Genomic DNA, 16,384 nt, shown 5'->3' with positions numbered 1-16,384 from the left:
AGCTCAGAACCTGGCTATATGCAAATTAGTCTGTCCCTGGCCCAGAGTATCATGGAAACAGGGCAAACCAAACTACCAAGCCAATTCTTTCACTGGGAAGGAAACAAGCTACCGGGGACCGGTTTCTGGCATTTCAGCCGTCTTCGGCCCGGCTTGCTTGCATCCTGATGGTGCAATGAGCTAGGGACTCACGTCTGAGTATACCCTTCCACGCTTATGGTGGACAAAATAATTAAACAACAGGGGGTGGTGATGGACAGAGTTTCTGAATTAAGCAGAATACTCTCACCCAGTCAAGAGATCAGGGCTTAATCCAACACCGTTTTTCAGCTCACTGCACCATCCCAGCTCAGAACCTGGCTATATGCAAATTAGTCTGTCCCTGGCCCAGTGTATCATGGGAACAGAGCAAACCAAACTACCAAGCCAATTCTTTCACTGGGAAGGAAACAAGCTACCGGGGACCTGTTTCTGGCATTTCAGCCGTCTTCGGCCCGGCTTGCTTGAATCCTGATGGTGCAATGAGCTTGGGACTCACGTCTGAGTATACCCTTCCACGCTTATGGTGGACAAAATAATTAAACAACAGGGGGTGGTGATGGACAGAGTTTCTGAATTAAGCAGAATACTCTCACCCAGTCAAGAGATCAGGGCTTAATCCAACACCGTTTTTCAGCTCACTGCACCATCCCAGCTCAGAACCTGGCTATATGCAAATTAGTCTGTCCCTGGCCCAGTGTATCATGGGAACAGGGCAAACCAAACTACCAAGCCAATTCTTTCACTGGGAAGGAAACAAGCTACCGGGGGCCGGTTTCTGGCATTTCAGCCGTCTTCGGCCCGGCTTGCTTGAATCCTGATGGTGCAATGAGCTAGGGACTCACGTCTGAGTATACCCTTCCACGCTTATGGCGGACAAAATAATTAAACAACAGGGGGTGGTGATGGACAGAGTTTCTGAATTAAGCAGAATACTCTCACCCAGTCAAGAGATCAGGGCTTAATCCAACACCGTTTTTCAGCTCACTGCACCATCCCAGCTCAGAACCTGGCTATATGCAAATTAGTCTGTCCCTGGCCCAGTGTATCATGGGAACAGGGCAAACCAAACTACCAAGCAAATTCTTTCACTGGGAAGAAAACAAGCTACCGGGGACCGGTTTCTGGCATTTCAGCCGTCTTCGGCCCGGCTTGCTTGAATCCTGAGGGTGCAATGAGCTAGGGACTCACGTCTGAGTATACCCTTCCACGCTTATGGTGGACAAAATAATTAAACAACAGGGGGTGGTGATGGACAGAGTTTCTGAATTAAGCAGAATACTCTCACCCAGTCAAGAGATCAGGGCTTAATCCAACATCGTTTTTCAGCTCACTGCACCATCCCAGCTCAGAACCTGGCTATATGCAAATTAGTCTGTCCCTGGCCCAGTGTATCATGGGAACAGGGCAAACCAAACTACCTAGCCAATTCTTTCACTGGGAAGGAAACAAGCTACCGGGGACCGGTTTCTGGCATTTCAGCCGTCTTCGGGCCGGCTTGCTTGAATCCTGATGGTGCAATGAGCTAGGGACTCACGTCTGAGTATACCCTTCCACGCTTATGGTGGACAAAATAATTAAACAACAGGGGGTGGTGATGGACAGAGTTTCTGAATTAAGCAGAATACTCTCACCCAGTCAAGAGATCAGGGCTTAATCCAACACCGTTTTTCAGCTCACTGCACCATCCCAGCTCAGAACCTGGCTATATGCAAATTAGTCTGTCCCTGGCCCAGTGTATCATGGGAACAGGGCAAACCAAACTACCAAGCCAATTCTTTCACTGGGAAGGAAACAAGCTACCGGGGACCGGTTTCTGGCATTTCAGCCGTCTTCGGCCCGGCTTGCTTGAATCCTGATGGTGCAATGAACTAGGGACTCACGTCTGAGTATACCCTTCCACGCTTATGGTGGACAAAATAATTAAACAACAGGGGTGGTGATGGACAGAGTTTCTGAATTAAGCAGAATACTCTCACCCAGTCAAGAGATCAGGGCTTAATCCAACACCGTTTTTCAGCTCAATGCACCATCCCAGCTCAGAACCTGGCTATATGCAAATTAGTCTGTCCCTGGCCCAGAGTATCATGGGAACAGGGCAAACCAAACTACCAAGCCAATTCTTTCACTGGGAAGGAAACAAGCTACCGGGGACCAGTTTCTGGCATTTCAGCCGTCTTAGGCCCGGCTTGCTTGAATCCTGATGATGCAATGAGCTAGGGACTCACGTCTGAGTATACCCTTCCACGCTTATGGTGGACAAAATAATTAAACAACAGGGGGTGGTGATGGACAGAGTTTCTGAATTAAGCAGAATACTCTCACCCAGTCAAGAGATCAGGGCTTAATCCAACACCATTTTTCAGCTCACTGCACCATCCCAGCTCAGAACCTGGCTATATGAAAATTAGTCTGTCCCTGGCCCAGAGTATCATGGGAACAGGGCAAACCAAACTACCAAGCCAATTCCTTCACTGGGAAGGAAACAAGCTACCGGGGACCGGTTTCTGGCATTTCAGCCGTCTTCGGGCCGGCTTGCTTGAATCCTGATGGTGCAATGAGCTAGGGACTCACGTCTGAGTATACCCTTCCACGCTTATGGTGGACAAAATAATTAAACAACAGGGGGTGGTGATGGACAGAGTTTCTGAATTAAGCAGAATACTCTCACCCAGTCAAGAGATCAGGGCTTAATCCAACACCGTTTTTCAGCTCACTGCACCATCCCAGCTCAGAACCTGGCTATATGCAAATTAGTCTGTCCCTGGCCCAGTGTATCATGGGAACAGGGCAAACCAAACTACCAAGCCAATTCTTTCACTGGGAAGGAAACAAGCTACCGGGGACCGGTTTCTGGCATTTCAGCCGTCTTCGGCCCGGCTTGCTTGAATCCTGATGGTGCAATGAACTAGGGACTCACGTCTGAGTATACCCTTCCACGCTTATGGTGGACAAAATAATTAAACAACAGGGGTGGTGATGGACAGAGTTTCTGAATTAAGCAGAATACTCTCACCCAGTCAAGAGATCAGGGCTTAATCCAACACCGTTTTTCAGCTCAATGCACCATCCCAGCTCAGAACCTGGCTATATGCAAATTAGTCTGTCCCTGGCCCAGAGTATCATGGGAACAGGGCAAACCAAACTACCAAGCCAATTCTTTCACTGGGAAGGAAACAAGCTACCGGGGACCGGTTTCTGGCATTTCAGCCGTCTTAGGCCCGGCTTGCTTGAATCCTGATGATGCAATGAGCTAGGGACTCACGTCTGAGTATACCCTTCCACGCTTATGGTGGACAAAATAATTAAACAACAGGGGGTGGTGATGGACAGAGTTTCTGAATTAAGCAGAATACTCTCACCCAGTCAAGAGATCAGGGCTTAATCCAACACCATTTTTCAGCTCACTGCACCATCCCAGCTCAGAACCTGGCTATATGAAAATTAGTCTGTCCCTGGCCCAGAGTATCATGGGAACAGGGCAAACCAAACTACCAAGCCAATTCCTTCACTGGGAAGGAAACAAGCTACCGGGGACCGGTTTCTGGCATTTCAGCCGTCTTCGGCCCGGCTTGCTTGAATCCTGATGGTGCAATGAGCTAGGGACTCACGTCTGAGTATACCCTTCCACGCTTATGGTGGACAAAATAATTTAAGAACAGGGGGTGGTGATGGACAGAGTTTCTGAATTAAGCAGAATACTCTCACCCAGTCAAGAGATCAGGGCTTAATCCAACACCGTTTTGCAGCTCACTGCACCATCCCAGCTCAGAACCTGGCTATATGCAAATTAGTCTGTCCCTGGCCCAGTGTATCATGGGAACAGGGCAAACCAAACTACCAAGCCAATTCTTTCACTGGGAAGGAAACAAGCTACCATGTGTTTTTATGGCAAATATATATAATATGTGTACTTTGACCATCCGGTATGTGAACAATATATACCAGAATTGCTTGTGATACTTTGTCACCACCACAAACTTTCTCTCCCACCACCTACCATCTTTGCACTTCATTCCCCCTTCTCTGGGTACTTTTCATGTGAATTCTGTTACCTTGTTAGGTTTTTCCTACGATTTATTCTCTGCATAAAATGCATATCTCCAATGTGGTTAAATAACATTGGTAGAATATTATTGTGTTTTTCCTCATTTAATACTTTGAATGTCATTTTTTTTAATGTGTTTATTTTTCCCCTCCATGTGAAAGCCACCAATACACTGGGGCCTTTCTAATATATACTCTTATTTCAGGGGGCAGCATTTTGTTTTGCTATACACATTTAGATTTTTGTACATTGTTGAATCATTAGGCACCACTGTTTTTAGTTTGGGTTGTATGATTTTATACTTTATTCCTCCTTTAAATAATTTTGTTCTTGTTATGCACAGTGAAAGAATGTGCTATGTGCATAGTGCTTTCAAGTTTCCCCTTGCAAATTCTACGATCAGTATGTGGAATTTTATTGTGACTGAAGATTCTAACATGATATATAGTAAGGTGAGGGGGTGCTGGTTGACTCACTAAGGTTAGTGGATCTGGCTTGCTTATATTCTTGCTTTTTTAGGTCAAAGCTTACAAATTTCCTTATTTTTACACAGCTGTTGACAGACCCACTCCCTTACATATCAAGCGAGTTTGTTCTGGGAGTGTGGCTTATGACTTGTTATACTATGTGTTTATTTCCTGTGCGTCCGTTACTGCACGAAACCCCGCATCAGTCTAAGCAAGGTGTGCACTGCACAACCCAGTCCAAAATTAGTTCTCTATTGCTCCTTACATGTAGTTAGAGTTTCAATACCATCCGTCAAAAGGTGAAATTTATTAAACAATTTAAGAACAGTACATTTTGTACCACCCAAGATAATGTGCTGCATGACTAAATAGTATACTTATAACGTCCCAAAGGCGACACATATTGGCTAAGCCAATGCTTGTTGTGATATGGTGTAAATCCATTCAGTGGTTTTAGAGATAGTAACTCAAAACCAAATTTATATATTTAGGGATGCTGACTCTCCATGGATCTGACAGTCCCCGTGCTGAAATCTCATTGTCTGCCAACACTTCAACCAGTTCAGCAGAGTCCCACAAAAAACATTAGAAATAAAGAAAAGGGGGCACGTTAGGAATACCCTTACACCCCTAGGTGTGGTGGTGGGGTCCCAGAAAGAGTTAAAACATTTTTTGTTTGTTATTTTGCAGCAAAATTGCTGGTGTTTCTGTGAATTTTCACTAAGCTTGAATAAAAATACAATCACATTTCCTGTGCTTGTTTACATTATAGCCCCCGAGTAGGCCAGGTCCTGCGGCCATGTGGGAATTTTTTTTTTTAAACAAATGGGTCACATGGGACCTCCCTCTTAAGGCTCATTAGAGCCCCAGGGACCCTCACCTGCCCGGGGCTTATTCAATTTATTGGAGGGGAGCTGCGCGGACCCCCTCTATTGGCTAATTTGAGCCCCAGAGACCACCACCTTCCCCGGGCTTTACTTTTCTTAAGGGAGGGGAGCACATGGACCCCCCTCCTGGCAGGTTGAAGCCTAGGGAACCACTACCTCCCCAGTGGCAGGCCTATGCAAAACAACCCTCCTGGAGCCAATTATGGCCCTGGGAACCGCCACCCTCGAGGGCCAGCTTCTACTCTGTCCCAGGATGCCACCCCTGGAACATAGCTGTTTGCTTTTGCTTGGCGGGAACTGCGCCAGCTCCCACCAGGCAAGAGTAAACATAACTCTGATCTCAAGAAGCGGAACCTGTCAAACTGCTCCTGCTTGCTTGAATTGGAGTTTTCATCTGTTTTCCTGTCCACTGTCATGCCGGCAGGGAAACAGATGAAAACTTACTGCTGCACACAGGGTGCTACATATATAGCAGCTCCCTGTGTGCAAGAACAATGCCGGCTTCCACAGGAGGCGGGGAGCTGGCTCGGACCATGGGGACCTTGAGGCTCCCCCCGCAGTCCCCACCAAACCATACTAGGTGCCCTGTGTGGGGTCCAGCAAAACACAGATAGTCGCGGCCAGGCCCTGTTGAATGGGGTACTTGGTGCCACAATCAGCCTGTGGAGGTGGACCGTGCAGCCCCCTCTCTCACTGGATTATAGATCTCCCAATTCCAAAGCAGCATCTTCTACAAGATCAATTTTTGCTTGCATCATGAGGCAACTACAGACCTGCAGGCAATAGAGACAACCAAATAGCAGTAACTATTCTTATTGTTGCCAAAAGGTGCACAAGCTGGTAGACATTTTGTTTGACAGCAATCTCAAGAGTTAGAATTTCCTTGTGCTCAGTCTCAGATTTGAAACAAGACATGTCCTTTGGAGTTCGTAACCCATTCGCAATAATCATCATTATGGATAGTAAGACAAATCAATATATATCAACCCGGAAGAGTTAGTAGAATGGTGTCTTGGTGCAATGGGAACTTCAAACATGGAAATATCCATTGATTGTGATCTACAACAAAAGGGTGATCCCTCCAGGAGATACAAAACATATCATCAATCCCTCAAAATACAGACCTCTCAACTGCTTATAGTGGTGGCGCTTAAAGTGTACAGGACAAATGCTCCACTTTCAGAGGGTGGAGCAAAATCTCCAGCCAACAGCCAATGAGAGCCCTTAGCAATTCTCAGACAAAAAGACCGAGTGGTCAGGGACAGTCAGCAGATTTTAATAAATGGGTCCCATCAGGTATTGAGGAAGTCACTCCCACTATATGCAAAACCAAGGGCAGGAGGAAAGCCTCGACCCTGTGGCTCTCTGAGGGACTTAAAGACTTCCAAAGGCAATGCCATCGGCAAGAAGGGAGGTGGAGAATGTCTCTTAATACAGAAGACAAGAATAAACATAAAGAGATGATTCTAAAATGCAAAAGTGCTATGAAGAGGCACAATCCTCATATTTTTCCCACTAAATAAGATCCTCTTTCAATGTTTCGAAGGAATTTTTCAAGGCGGTAAGAGATTTGACATTTCTACCTGTTCAGCAGGAGCTGGAGACCTCTCAACATTTTTGCAATAAGCTGGCTTCTTTCTTTCAGGATTAGATTGTGGAGATATTTTGAGAATTTCAGGTGCCTGAGGACTGCTCAGGCCCGTCATCCATGGAAGACCATTCCATTGGGCTGACCACTAATGGTGAACTGTCCACATTCTCTTCTATTCTGATGGCTAAAATTAAAACTCTACTGAGACAAATTATATCAGTTCCCCAGATGATCCCTGCCCACCCACGGTTTTACAGCTTGCACCTGACTAAATTACTGCATTCTTGGAGAAAGTTCATGGTCAGATTTTAGAGTCAAGTGTCTACCCCCAGTGCTGGAAAAAGGCTATCACCATTCCCCTCAAAAGAAACCTAATGGGGATACTGGACATCTGAAAAATCTTCACCCTATCTCCCTGTTGCTCCCACTGGATACAAATTCTTTAGAAGCTCACAAGTTAGGTAACAGCTCAGTTTCTTTATCAAGAGCTTCTGGATCCATCTCAGAACAGGTTTAGGAGGAACCATAGCACTAAATCGACATTGATTGCAGTGGCAGATTCTATTGGCTGCCAAGTGGATCAGGGAAGTGCACCTATTCTGGATAGGCAAGACTTACGTGTGAGAAAGTGCCCTCTTTCTGCTTTGGTGCCACCACTTTTTGTTGAATTGCTGATGTGCTTTGACAGAGTGTGCCCTGGGCGTCTAACAATCAGGTGCCCAGGGCATATGTTCTTTCGCTAAACCTGCATTAAAAACAAAACCCAATTGGCATCGCTAGCCACTGATCAGTCCCTGGTTAATGGTACCACAGGTACCCAGGGCATTGTGACTAGGGAAGGGTAAACATCCATTTGTACGCGGTCATTACATCGCATACCATTACTACGCAAGCGTTACAACGCATGTGCTGTAATAACGTGTAGCTATTTCTACGCACGTTATTACATCGCATGCGCTGTAACAACGCATGCGTTGTAATGGGAACCACATTGTTGTGAGGAAACAGGCGTTTCCTCACAACAAAGTGCAAAGATCACCGCCCTTCTGACGACGCAGGACGGAGAACAGAGGACATGAGGAGAGAGGGGTAAGAGGGGCTGTTTTTAAGGTTTTAGGGTAGGGGGAGGGTTGTGCAGGTATTAGTCTTTTAGGATTAAGGGTAGTGTTGTGTTTGAGGAGTAGTGTTTTGGGGGCTGTGGTAGTGTTGTGGTGTAAGTGTAGTGTAGTGTTTTGGGGTTTAGGGTAGTGTTGGGAGGTCATGCAGGGGATTGTTTGAGTATAGGGACAGGACTGGGGGTCGGGGGAGGGTTGTGCAGGAGGTAATGTTTAGGGTTTACTGTAGTGTTGTGGTGTTTGTGTAGTGTAGGGTTGTGTTTTAGGGTTTAGGGTAGTGTTGGGGTGTCATGCAGGGTAGTGTTTGGGTGTAGGTACAGGACTGGAGGTCGGGGTAGGGTTGTACAGGGGGTAGTGTTTTAGGGTTTAGTGTTGTGGTGTTTGTGTAGTGTAGGTTAGTGTTTAGGGTTTAGGGTAGTGGTGGGGTGTCGTGCAGGGTAGTGTTGTAGTGTAGGAAGCAGACTGGGGGTCGATGGAGGGTTGTGCAGGGGGTAGTGTTTTAGGATTTAGGGTAGTGTTGTGGTGTTAGTGTAGTGTAGGGTAGTGTTTTAGAGTTTAGGGTAATGTCGGGGTGTCGTGCAGGGTAGTGTTTGGGTGTAGGAACAGGACTGGGGGTCGGGGAGGGTTGTGCAGGAGGTAGTGTTTTAGGTTTAAAGGTAGTGTTGCGGTCTTGTGTAGTGTAGGGTAGTGGTTTAGGGTTTAGGTTAGTGTTGGGGGTCGTGAAGGGTAGTGTTTGAGAGTAGGGACAGGACGGGGGTAGGGGCAGGGTCGTGCAGGGTTAGTGATTTAGGGTTTAGGGTAGTGTAGTGGTGTTTGAGCAGTGTATTGTTCGGGTGTTTGGGTAGTGTTTCAGATTTTGTTATGTGTAGGGTAGTGTATTTTTATTTAGAATTTAGTGTAGTGTTGGGGTAAATGTATGTTTTTATTACTAGGCAAGTTTTTAGTTCGCATACATTAACACTTGCAATCTAAAGGTATGTGAACTAAAAACTTGCGTAGTAATGGTATTTGCTAAGTAAACACTTCGTAGTAAAATGTTGCAAAGTAAAGGTATGCGAAATAAAGAGTCATATTCCTAGGGAAGATCTTGAAGGGCTGCAGCACGTATTGTGCCACCCTTAGAGGCCCTGTACCATTACACTCAAACACTGACCTTTCAGGCTGTGTGTTTTGGTGCAGAACAAAGTGAAGAGTCAACATGGCACACATCTCTGTGTGCCATGTCTACAACCCACTGCCCTGGCATAGATCAGTCACCCCTCTAGCAGGGCGCACTATACCAGTGGTTAGGGTTCAGGTGCAAGGCCCTGTACCCCTACAGCGTCTTAGTCCATTATTAGACATTGTAAATTCAGTGCTGCTATTAAGAGTATATGGTGCTCGGAGTTTGTCATTATGAACTCCACAGCACCATAAAGGCTATACTGAAAACTGAGAAGTTTGGTATCAACCTTATCAGCACATTAAACCTGCACTGATGCCTGTGTGGGATTTAATGAAAAATGCACACAGAAGGCATCTTAGAGATGTCCCCTGAAAAACTACCTACCACTAGTGTCCAGGCTGCCACCACATGACATGTTTCTGGAAACCTGGGTCGAGAGCCTGCTGCTCTCGGGGGACTGAAACAATGAACGGGTTCCAATCCTCCTCCCCCAGGATGAGCAGGGTTCACAAAGGGGTAGCTTCAAAGGCTTGCTGCCTTTGTGAGCTTCTCCAGGCCACTTGTTGCTTTCAGCAACTGTTCCCCACTGGTTCTGCCCCCCCACTTTGGGTTGGAGGTCCAGCAGGGAAAGCAAGTGAAGAAGAGAGGTGTTCCCACCTCTGCCAACTCCACCACTCAGGTGGGGGAGTCTAGGTGAAGCATAACTCTCTGTCTCATCCATCTTGTAGATGGGGGACCCAGACAACTAGGGAAGGCTTATGCCCCCTCCCACTGGAGGGTAGCATAATAGGGGGTGTATCCACCCCAGGGAAGGGACCCATTGGCCCCAACCTTTTTACCTACCTATAACACCCCTAAGTCCAGTATTTAGGGGCAACCCTAAACCTTGCTTCCTCAGACAAGAACCTGCAAGAACAAAAGAAGAAGAAGAAGGACACAACAGCTGTGCCACAGCTAACAAGAGGAGGAAGCCCACTGACTTGGCCCCAGCCCTACCGACCTGTCCCCACCTCAAACCTGCTCCAACGAAATACTGGTGTGTCCTGCGGTCAGCAACCTCGACAAGCCCGGAAGACCTGCATGCCTTCAATTCCAAAGACTCTTTCTCCTGTGAACAACGTATTTGTTAAACAACAGATTCCAGTTCCTTAATGATCTGTGGGTCTGCACCACTCTGCAACCGATGCCCCGTCCCGAGTTTGAGTGGCCCAACACTAAGATGAGGTCTCCCCAGGCGATCCTGACCCGAGATCCGGCTACCTGCCTCAAGCCTCCAGCTGATGCCTGCAGCCTTAAACCAAAAAGTCAGCCCCAACCCGACCAGGAGCCGGTAAGAAGATCCGACCCTAAAAGGCACTGCTGCACCCGACGCCACACAGCCTTGGGTGGCCCAACTGATGGTGCCTAACCAACTCCCAAGATCCTAACTTACCTCTTCATGTGGTGGTCGCACCCAGAAGACCTTTGTCCGTGAGACTGCAGTGCTTTTGTAAACAGGATACCCCCCATTTAAAGATACAGGGCTCCCGACACCAAAACAGCACATTGCACCCGGCCACCCCAGTGCCGCTGTGGGTGCATATTTTGTTCTGACCTAAACCCCAATTTGCCCTGAGCTTTAGTCCAGGAGCTTTCCTCCCACAACCCAGTGACCTGCTCATTAGCAGCCACCAAAAGGAGGCCCCCTATCCCACATTGCTTAACATTGGGCCTCATTACTCTGCACCGGCCGCCCTAGTGCTGCAGAGGGTGTAACAAGAGTATATCCTTGACCCTGGGGGACCCCTTAGTCTAACCCCAGAACACCAACTCCCACAAAAAAATGCTTACTTTTAAACCGATAACACTATTTTCCTCCATAGGATAACATTGACTGTTTTTCTATGAAAAGTTTCTAAGTGTGGAGTTGGAAAACCTAAAGAAATTCTTTGAAATTGCTTTTACTGACCTGTTTACAGGAAATATCCCAGTGCAGTATCCAGGCATACTGCACCGTGTAAGAAAAGTAATCTCAAAAGTAACTTACCTGTAATTTTACTAAAAATCCTATACAAAGTATATGTACTGTATTCTGAAAAGGATTGCATTATCAGTAACACTACTGTAACCAAATCAAAGTACATTTACAATTGCAATTCAATCTATTTACAAACTGCATTACTACTGTAAAGTATTTATTGCTTACCTGTGCCAAGCTTGCTTGGTTCTAGAAAATAAAATAACTAAAATAATATTTTTATACAAAAATAATTGGTCTGAAGTTCAGTCTTTGAGTGTGTGAATTGATTTGCTGACTGAGTGTGTACAACAAATGCTCAACACTGTCCTCTGATAAAGCCTTACTGCTCAACCACATTGCCACAAATGGAGAGCGAGGTGCTATCTACTTTACCTCTCCCTACCTTTTGGGTTTCACTGGACTCTGTGCACACTATGGGGCCGATTCCGATTCCGTAAAATCCTGTACGAATAGTCGTACCGAGCATTTTTCCCGTACGAATCGTATCCTCGAACGTCCCCATATGTACGATGTAGTACGATGCGTACCCAAAGCAGTTCTCCATCCGAATCGTACCAAAGCCCGTACCACTCAATAAGCCGTACAAATCGCATTCGGAATGTGCAGTACGAGATGTACGTATGGATCGAAGCATCAATTTCCGACCCAGCAAGTACGATTCGTCCAGTCAACACTCCGTACAACTCTTTTTTTACAAGAGCTCACAATGTCCGGAAAAGCAGAATTCGACTCGAAGTGTGTGTAAAACGGACCCCCGGTACGGTTCGTATACCCCATGATCTTAGGGGTACGGTTCGTAAACCTACGATCATGGGGTACAGTTCATACACCCCATGATCTTGGGGGTACGGTTCTTACACCTACGATCATGGGGTACAGTTCATACACCCCATGATCGTAGGGGTGCATTTCGTACACCCCATGATCGTAGGTGTACGAATCTAACCCCTATGATCATGGGGTGTACGAACCGTACCCCATGATCGTAGGTGTACGAACCGTACACCTACGATAATGGGGTGTATGAATCATACCCTATGTGATTGTGTGGCTCTCCGTACGAATTGCTCATATGCAACATTTACCGTACGAATCGCGAACTCATTCCCCAGTCCGGATCGTACTTGTCGGGTCATACGGCATGTTTACGATTTGTACGGTTCCCTTTCAGGGTCCGTTTCGTATGGATTTTCCCTTGCTTTTCATATGGTTCGCAACGATTCAGATGTATTTTTTTACTACAGATCGTACTACGCAATTCAGACCGATTTGTGCGATTCGTACGGAAACGGCAACAAATTCGAATTGTTGTATGGATTTGTTTCCTGAATCGGAATCGACCCCTATACCTCACTTTAGTATAGTATATACAAAGCCAGCTTCCTACACTATGCACAGCCTTCAACATCATATCTCCACTTTGACTGGTGCAAAGACTGCATCATAAAGGGGTGAGGGATTCTGCATTAAATCTCCTAGAATCCTTCTTGATGAACAGGACCTAAACAGTGAGCTGTGGGGACTTCAGTGCAAAATCTTTGCAGCTTCCTTATGGAGTCCCGCAAGGGTCCTCTCTCAGTCCGACCTCATTCAACCTGTACTTGGCCCCATTGGCAAAACTTGTTTGGTCTTTTTTGTTTTTTAGGTATTGTCCTATGCAGACAATACCCTATCATTGTGTCAATATCTAGTTACAGGGTAGGAGTAGCAGACAAGTTCAGGTCATGTATGGTTGAAGACAGCACCTTGATGCAGGAGAATTGGCTTAAAATGAATGCTGAGAAGTCTGAGATTGTGGTCCTCAGGGCTGAGAATTCAGTTTGGGCTGATCATTGGTGGTCTGAAACATGGAGCCAGTTACCTGCACCATGGGCCTCCCCAAAAGATCTGGGGGTGACCTTTGATAACATGCTGACACTTGAATCTCAGTTCAATAGAACAGAGAGCTCCTGCTTCTGGTTTATTAAGAGCCTGAAGAATATTTTTCCATTTCTCCCCAAGGAACTTAGGGGGTCATTAAGATGGTGGGCGGATTGCCGCCGCCAGGCTGTCGGTAGCCACCGCCGGCCTGGTGGGGAAATCCGCCTGCCATCCTCACGCAAATGACCCCCCACCATATTAGGATGGCGGGGGGGACCGCGGCGGACGGAAAGACCGGCCACCACTTTTCCGCCGCGTTCGCAAGGCGACCTTGGCGTAAAAGGTTTAATATGGTGGCGGTGTCTATCAGACACCGCCACCATATTAACATGGGCTTCTGTAGATGCCTTTCCGTGGTGGCGATGCCGCCACAGAAAGGCATGCGGTCTTCACTTTGGGGGCCCCCTGTGGGCACCCAGAGTGAAGGAGAGGTGGGGGGTGCACACGAGGGGTACCTGTGGTACCCCCCTGCATTTGCATAAACACACTGGCAGGCACCACGCGGTGCCTGCCGCTTTGTGTATGCAAATGCATACGTGCATTTTTAGAATTGTGGCGGGCGGTGCTGAGAGCACTGCCTGCCACAATGCCAAAAATGCAGGATGCTCCACACGGGACCCCCGCACTTATGGCGGGCAGTCCCAATCACCGATAGGATGGCGGGGTCCGCCCTACCCCCTTAGAGTCTTAGTGGTCACTGCACTAATAGCATCCCGCCCCAACTACTCTAACACCCTGTATCTAAATGCCAACCAGTAATCACTAAATAAACTTAAGGTCATCCAACATGCAGCAGCTTGGTTAGTATTAGGCATTCAAGAGCATTACTCAGTGAGAGATGGATTGCGGGCACTCCACTGGGCTCCCAGTAAAGAAGCGGCTAATCTTTAAAGCCCTGTGTCTGGTTCATAAGGCCCTCAACTAGCAGGGCGCCTGGTAACTGAGAACAGCCTTCAAATGATATCTTCTGAATAGACAATTGAGTTCAGCTGGTGAGGAAAGGGATTGTTCCCAGGTTCACGAAGGCGAGATGGGGTGAGCGACCCTTTTCTGTGGCAGTGGCCAGGCTATGGAATACTCTCCTGACACATATTGTGAAACCTTGTCTTAACTGCTGCATTGTTTCACATCGTTGGACTACTGGCGCCTATAGCGCTTTGATTCCTTTTGGTTTTATGCGCTTTTCAAATATCAAAATACAATAGTGCAAGGAAGACAAAGACCAACATGTGCCCACCAGGGATAGAGATGAATCACACTCTACTTTGAGTGAAAATCAATATGAGCTCTTGTCCATTCCCTGATCCAAAGTTCAGACTGTGGAACCCTTCATCTTAGTTCCTCTCATACTTTGAGTGCTGTGCCACCTCTGTGAAAATCAGACATTACAAAGCATGGCATTATTACACGTCTTTACCACACATGCAATAGGTTTAGGTGGAGGGCAGATTGACACTCTGAAGCAGCTCACCTCAAATGTTTGTTTCTCTAGCACAGTTTTCTAGAACAGTGCAATCCATGCTGAACTAGAAATTAACAAAGTCTTTCACCAGTCTTTAAGCACAGGATTAGCACCCACGGCCCATTCGCCTGCCTCTCCTGCAAGTTCAACTGCTTTAGGACCCTGACCAAACCCACTTCCTCCAAAAACAGCTCCGAATCTAACCACCTGAAGTGCATCCTGCTGAACACCCGCTCGGTCCACAGACACGCAACGGAACTCTGGGACTTACTCGACACTGCGTCTCCGGACATCGCCTTCCTTACTGAAACATGGATGAACGCATCATCAGCACCAGACATCGCCATAGCCATCCCGGACGCTTACAAGATTATCCGAAAAGACCGCACCAATCAAACAGGAGGTGGCATCGCCATCATCCATAGAAACATCATCAAAATCACGACCAGCTCCGACGATAATCTCGCAACTGCCGAACATCTCCACTTCCAGATCCACACCGACCCTAGGACCACACTTAGAGGCACCCTCATCTACAGGCCTCCAGGAACCCGCACACAATTCAGCGAAGACATCACTGACTTCATCAGTCTACATGCCCTCGCCTCCGAGAACTACATCCTACTAGGAGACCTCAACTACCACCTTGAAAACAAACATGACAGCAACACCTCCACCCTTCTGGACAACCTGGCCAACCTCGGACTCAAACAACTTGTTGATACCCCCAACCATATAGCCGGACACACACTCGACCCTATCTTCGCCTCCAGCAAGCACATCTCCTTCGACCGCACCACAGCTCTCCACTGGACGGACCACAGCTGTGTTCACTTCAGCTACAAAACCACCCTGTCCCACAACCGTCCACAACCTATTCCTCAGAGAAACTGGAACAAAATCACCTCAGACCAACTCCTCACTTCACTCAACCAAAACCCTCCCACCCTCTCACTGGACCCAAACCAAGCGGCCACCAATCTCAAGCAATGGATCACCCACAGTGCTGACGAATAAGCACCCCTGAAAAAGCACCAGATCAAATCAGCCAGCAAAAAGGCTCCCTGGTTTAATGATGACCTAAAACAATCCAAGAAGCTATGCCGCACCCTGGAGAAAATATGGAGAAAAAACCCAAACACCGACAACATGGCCACCCTCAAGGCAGCCACCCGCAAACACCACCAACTGATTCGATCCGCCAAGAAATCAGCATTCAAGGATCGTCTCGACAACAACACTCACAACAGCAAGGAACTCTTCAACATCGTAAAAGAATTCACCAACCACACCGCAGCATCTAACCACATCACTCCCTCCCAAGACCTCTGCAATGCGTTATCCTCCTTCTTCTACAACAAAATTGCTGACATCCACAACAGCTTCGAGAATACTCCCAGTGATCATCCCTCCCCACCCCCCTCAGATCCTACTCCGCCAGCTATCATCCTTAGCGCCTGGGACCCAGTCACCACTGAAGACACCATCCGCCTAATGAACTCAATCCACTCCGGCTCGCCAACCGACCCCTGCCCCCACCACATCTTCAACAAAGCCGACTCCATCATCGCACCCCATCTCCGTGATGTCATCAACTGCTCGTTCAACTCTGCCACCTTCCCAGAAAGCTGGAAACACGCCGAACTCAGCGCCCTTTTGAAGAAACCCAC

The sequence above is a fragment of the Lissotriton vulgaris genome, chromosome 3_1 (genome assembly GCF_964263255.1).
Source record: "Lissotriton vulgaris chromosome 3_1, aLisVul1.2, whole genome shotgun sequence".
NCBI lineage: Eukaryota > Metazoa > Chordata > Amphibia > Caudata > Salamandridae > Lissotriton > Lissotriton vulgaris.
The sequence above is the reverse complement of the archived record's forward strand: the minus strand, read 5'-3'. Positions refer to the sequence as shown.